We start from the raw sequence: 5,637 nt of genomic DNA on the forward strand, positions 1-5,637 counted from the left end.
GCCAAAAAAACGGGGGGGAAAACCGCGTAACATTCAGTTGTCTCTCCTTTTAAACATTTCGAACAAATACCTAACTGCCCAGGTACACCTCATAAATTGTACACTACAGCCATTTAGGCGGCTGCAGTTTAAACTACGCAAGTCAGTTTGTCGATTATACAACTCTCACTTTTTTTTTTTTAGCTTCATTTAACATAGAAAAATCAGTGAGAGAAAAAACTCCTCCAAATGGTTTTACTTTTGGGGGCGGGGAATCAAATCGCCGGCGCCGCGATCCGTAGGGCTACCAAAAAGGACCGGCAGATTCGCGAATGCTTTTGGCTGTGCTGAAGGCGCGGAGGAACGCGTTTTTATGGTATCTCGACTGTTCCAACCGAGAACCCAAAGGCCGGCGATGCCAGCAACTGGGGGGAGACGCGCGGCACTTGGGCCTGCGGAAGGAAATGAACTTCCTCCCGAGGTTAGAGAAAAAGGACATTGTTGAAGCCGTAACTCACCAAAACCACAACCAAAACCACAGGATTCGCCGTCACGAGTTAAACGCTGCTGATGCTTCACGGCAAAGCCTGGAGAACGCAGAGAGGCGATGCCCGTTTGTCCCGTTTTGTCCATGTCTCCTCTTTGACCTCGATCGCCTTTAGGACAGATGCCAGTATCTCAGTGAGGTTTTCGAGTACCGCTGTGAAATATTTTAAAGACTTATTGACTGAGAAAGCATAAAGTTTTTATCGTGAAAGCAAAGCCTGCTTCTTCTGGACATGCGAACTCTTACAAACAGTTCCTTCCCTCTTCTAGTACAGAATTATTTTCACAGTATCGTTTGACAGTGAGCACCCAGAAAGAGAAGAATATGCTTTCAGGAAGAGAAAAATAAATGGAGGGAAGTAAGCTTTGCAGAGGCGTAACGTGCTCCAGGACAGACTTTATTTTGGTTTTAGGATTGTGAGGGACGGACTGTAAATTCCCTGCCGAGGGGCAGGAGCCCCTCCAAGCCTTCAGTGGAACGCCTCAAACACTCGCAAGGAAATAAATAACGCAGGCCTGGCCTTCAAACAGCTGATGAGGTTTGCTGTGAAGTGATGACCTTAAGTACGACCTTAAGCACCGCTTGCCGTAAGTTGTCCTACACCTGGTGTTAACTAACACAATGTACACCCCAACACCTGCCGTAATTTTTTATATACCTAACCAATTATCGTGGGCTTGTTAAGATCTATACTAACCATTTTGGTAAGCTAATAAATGTTTCTGTATGGACCTTGAGATTTATCTCACCTTAGTCCGTGCCGCTGAGAATTTACAAATCTGAAGTCACTTACCCTCCCCTCTTTCCTGACAGCGGGAAGCGACAAGGATTTTGTTAAAATATTTCACAGAAAAACTATAGGAGGAGTGCTGGCACATCCTTCCCGTTAACTTCAGAGTCCACACTACAAGTACCTCAGGAAAAAAGCAGACGCGCATCGCAGACGCACCTCGTACTCGCAGAGCACTCCGGATTCTTTCCGTCTGTCCTGTACCATCACGGCAGAAGGAAGGGCGACCACGGAGAAACACTGGCAGCTGGCATTCTGCCAAGACAGGAAAAAAACTTCTGGCATAAAGCTAGGTGGCAATCTAAAGCGTCCTTCTTTTGTGAAGGTCTGTGAAGACTGCAGCCAACGGAGGCTCCTGACGAGTGGGACACGGACCCAAAGCCTGGGACTCACCGCAGCTCCTGCTTTCAGCGCTGCCCACAGAATTTTCCAGTTCAGGTGCCTCTCTCTTTCTCTGTCCCTTCCTCTTCTGGAGCGCTGGTCACTTGACCATCCTCCACCTAAGAGAACACAGCGGTGTCTTACAGCTCTTGTGATATGAAGCTTCCCAGATGTGCAGCCTTGCACGCACACAACCCTTCCCCATGGCCATACCGTGATTATGGATACGCGTACGGACCCTGCGGTACATATCAGCAATCTGGTCTGCTGAGGACAACTCAGAGGGGACCCTTCCTCACCCAGAAATGCTTGGCTGTCTCTTCCCTGCCGCAGGAAGCACCTTCTGGCTCAATCACCTTGATGTTGTTCTCTGGCTGTTTCACGTTTTTCAAGCATCTTAAGCTTCACCCACAGCAGCTCCTGTTCAAAGCCAGTAAACGTCCACCAGTCCCAGGTCGCCCACACCAGGAGGGAGAACGGGGCTGAACGGAGACAGCCCAGGCAAGTCTGTGGCAAAGGCAGCCCACGACAACCCCGAGGAGGAGCGGACAACCGCGGCCTCCGGGAGAGAAAGAGAAGGGGCAGCAGTTCCCTGACCACTCGCCCCAGCGGGAGCCCCCGCTGCAGCAGGAGCTCCTGGAGACGCTGCTTTCCCCACCCGGATGCTCCTGGCACCTGCATCGAGAGGCGACCAAGCGCAGCCAGGGGCGGCCGCCGCTGTCGGGAACAGGACAGGGGGAGGACATCTGCCGGCAGTGCCTCGGCTGGGGAGGAGGGCCGGGGCCCGTCTCCTCGCAAAGGAACAGGGAACAGGGGGGCTGCGGGCCCGGGAGCGGGGGACGCCGGACCGGGAGCGGGGGGACGCCGGCCTGGGAGCGGGGGGGGCCGGCCCGGGACCCCGGGGACGCGGGGGGAGAACCGTCCATATGGGGGGGGACGCGAGGGGGGGAGGGAGGGGGGGTTTGAGCAGGAGGACGCGGGGGGGTCCGAGCCGGAGAACGGGGGGGGCGGGGCCGGGGCCGGCCTAAGAGCCCGGGGACGCTGAAGGGGGAAGCGGGGGGGGGGGGGAACCGTCCCGGGAGCGGGGGGGGGTCCTTCCCGGGAGCGGGGGCCGCCTGCCATCCACCCGCCCGACGGAAACGCGGCCGGCAGACGCCGCTCCCCACGTGACCACCCGGAAGTAACGTACCGGAAAATGCTTCGCAGGCTGGCGCGGCGGCGCCACGTGGGCACCGGTGGCGCCGAGGCTGACGGCCACCGCAAAGCTAGCAGCCCCACGGGCTGTGGGGCCACGCGAGCGGCTGCCAAAGAGCTTTCCAACGAGGCACGGCTTTCCCTCCTGGCTCTTCGGGCGTGGGAGCTGTCGCCAGACCCGCGGCCCTACCGGAAAATGCTTCACAGGCTGGCGCGGCGGCGCCAGGTGGCCAGCAGTGGCGCCGAGGCTGACGGCCGCCGCAAAGCCCGCAGCCCCACGGGCTGTGGGGCCACGCGAGCGGCTGCCAAAGAGCTTTCCAACGAGGCACGGCTTTCCCTCCTGGCTCTTCGGGCGTGGGAGCTGTCGCCAGAGCCGCGGCCCTACCAGAAAATGCTTCACTGGCTGGCGCGGCGGCGCCAGGTGGGCGCCAGTGGCGCCGAGGCTGACGGCCGCCGCAAATCCCGCAGCCCCACAGGCTGTGGGGCCACGCGAGCGGCTGCCAAAGAGCTTTCCAACGAGGCACGGCTTTCCCTCCTGGCTCTTCGGGCGTGGGAGCTGTCGCCAGAGCCGCGGCCCTACCGGAAAATGCTTCGCAGGCTTGCGCGACGGCCTCACATATGCGCCGGTGGCGCCGAGGCTGACGGCCGCCGCAAAGCCCGCAGCCGCACGGGCTGTGGAGCCACGCGAGCGGCTGCCAAAGAGCTTTCCAACGAGGCACGGCTTTCCCTCCTGGCTCTTCGGGCGTGGGAGCTGTGGCCAGAGCCGCGGCCCTACCCGAAAATGCTTCGCAGGCTGGCGCGGCGGCGCCACGTGGGCGCCGGTGGCGCCGAGGCTGACGGCCGCCGCAAACCCCGCAGCCCCACGGGCTGTGGGGCCACGCGAGCGGCTGCCAAAGAGCTTTCCAACGAGGCACGGCTTTCCCTCCTGGCTCTTCGGGCGTGGGAGCTGTGGCCAGAGCCGCGGCCCTACCGGAAAATGCTTCGCAGGCTGGCGCGGCGGCGCCAGGTGGGCGCCGGTGGCGCCGAGGCTGACGGCCGCCGCAAAGCCCGCAGCCCCACGGGCTGTGGGGCCACGCGAGCGGCTGCCAAAGAGCTTTCCAACGAGGCACGGCTTTCCCTCCTGGCTCTTCGGGCGTGGGAGCTGTGGCCAGAGCCGCGGCCCTACCGGAAAATGCTTCGCAGGCTGGCGCGGCGGCGCCACGTGGGCGCCGGTGGCGCCGAGGCTGACGGCCGCCGCAAAGCCCGCAGCCGCATGGGCTGTGGGGCCACGCGAGCGGCTGCCAAAGACCTTTCCAACGAGGCACGGCTTTCCCTCCTGGCTCTTCGGGCGTGGGAGCTGTGGCCAGAGCCGCGGCCCTACCGGAAAATGCTTCGCAGGCTGGCGCGGCGGCGCCACGTGGGCGCCGGTGGCGCCGAGGCTGATTGCCGCCACAAAGCCCGCAGCCCCACGGGCTGTGGGGCCACGCGAGCGGCTGCCAAAGAGCTTTCCAACGAGGCACGGCTTTCCCTTTTGACTCTTCGGGCGTGGGAGCTGTGGCCAGAGCCGCGGCCCTACCGGAAAATGCTTCGCAGGCTGGCGCGGCGGCACCACGTGGGCGCCGGTGGCGCCGAGGCTGACGGCCGCCACAAAGCCCGAAGCCCCACGGGCTGTGGGGCCACGCGAGCGGCTGCCAAAGAGCTTTCCAACGAGGCACGGCTTTCCCTCCTGGCTCTTCGGGCATGGGAGCTGTGGCCAGAGCCGCGGCCCTACCGGAAAATGCTTCGCAGGCTGGCGCGGCGGCGCCACGTGGGCGCCGGTGGCGCCGAGGCTGACGGCCGCCGCAAAGCCCGCAGCCCCACGGGCTGTGGGGCCACGCGAGCGGCTGCCAAAGAGCTTTCCAACGAGGCACGGCTTTCCCTCCTGGCTCTTCGGGCGTGGGAGCTGTCGCCAGAGCCGCGGCCCTACCAGAAAATGCTTCGCTGGCTGGCGCGGCGGCGCCACGAGGGCGCCGGTGGCGACGAAGCTGACGGACGCCGCAAAGCCCGCAGCCCCACGGGCTGTGGGGCCATGCGAGCGGCTGTCAAAGAGCTTTCCAACGAGGCACGGCTTTCCCTCCTGGCTCTTCGGGCGTGAGAGCTGTCGCCAGAGCCGCGGCCCTACCAGAAAATGCTTTGCAGGCTGGCGCGACGGCCTCACATATGCGCCGGTGGCGTCGAGGCTGACGGCCGCCGCAAAGCCCGCAGCCCCACGGGCTGTGGGGCCACGCGAGCGGCTGCCAAAGTGGTTTCCAACGAGGCACGGCTTTCCCTCCTGGCTCTTCGGGCGTGGGAGCTGTGGCCAGAGACGCGGCCCTACCCGAAAATGCTTCGCAGGCTGGCGCGGCAGCGCCACTTGGCGCCGGTGGCGCCGATGCTGACGGCTGCCGCAAAGCCCGCAGCCCCACGGGCTGTGGGGCCACGCGAGCGGCTGCCAAAGAGCTTTCCAACGAGGCACGGCTTTCCCTCCTAGCTCTTCGGGCGTGGGAGCTGTGGCCAGAGCCGCGGCCCTATCGGAAAATGCTTCGCAGGCAGGCGCGGCGGCGCCACTTGGGCGCCGGTGGCGCCGAGGCTGACGGCCGCCGCAAAGCCCGCAGCCCCACGGGCTGTGGGGCCATGCGAGCGGCTGCCAAAGTGCTTTCCAACGAGGCACGGCTTTCCCTCCTGGCTCTTCGGGCATGGGAGCTGTCGCCAGAGCCGCGGCCCTACCGGAAAATGCTTCGCAGGCTGG

This window comes from Chroicocephalus ridibundus, unplaced genomic scaffold, assembly GCF_963924245.1.
Source record: "Chroicocephalus ridibundus unplaced genomic scaffold, bChrRid1.1 SCAFFOLD_136, whole genome shotgun sequence".
NCBI lineage: Eukaryota > Metazoa > Chordata > Aves > Charadriiformes > Laridae > Chroicocephalus > Chroicocephalus ridibundus.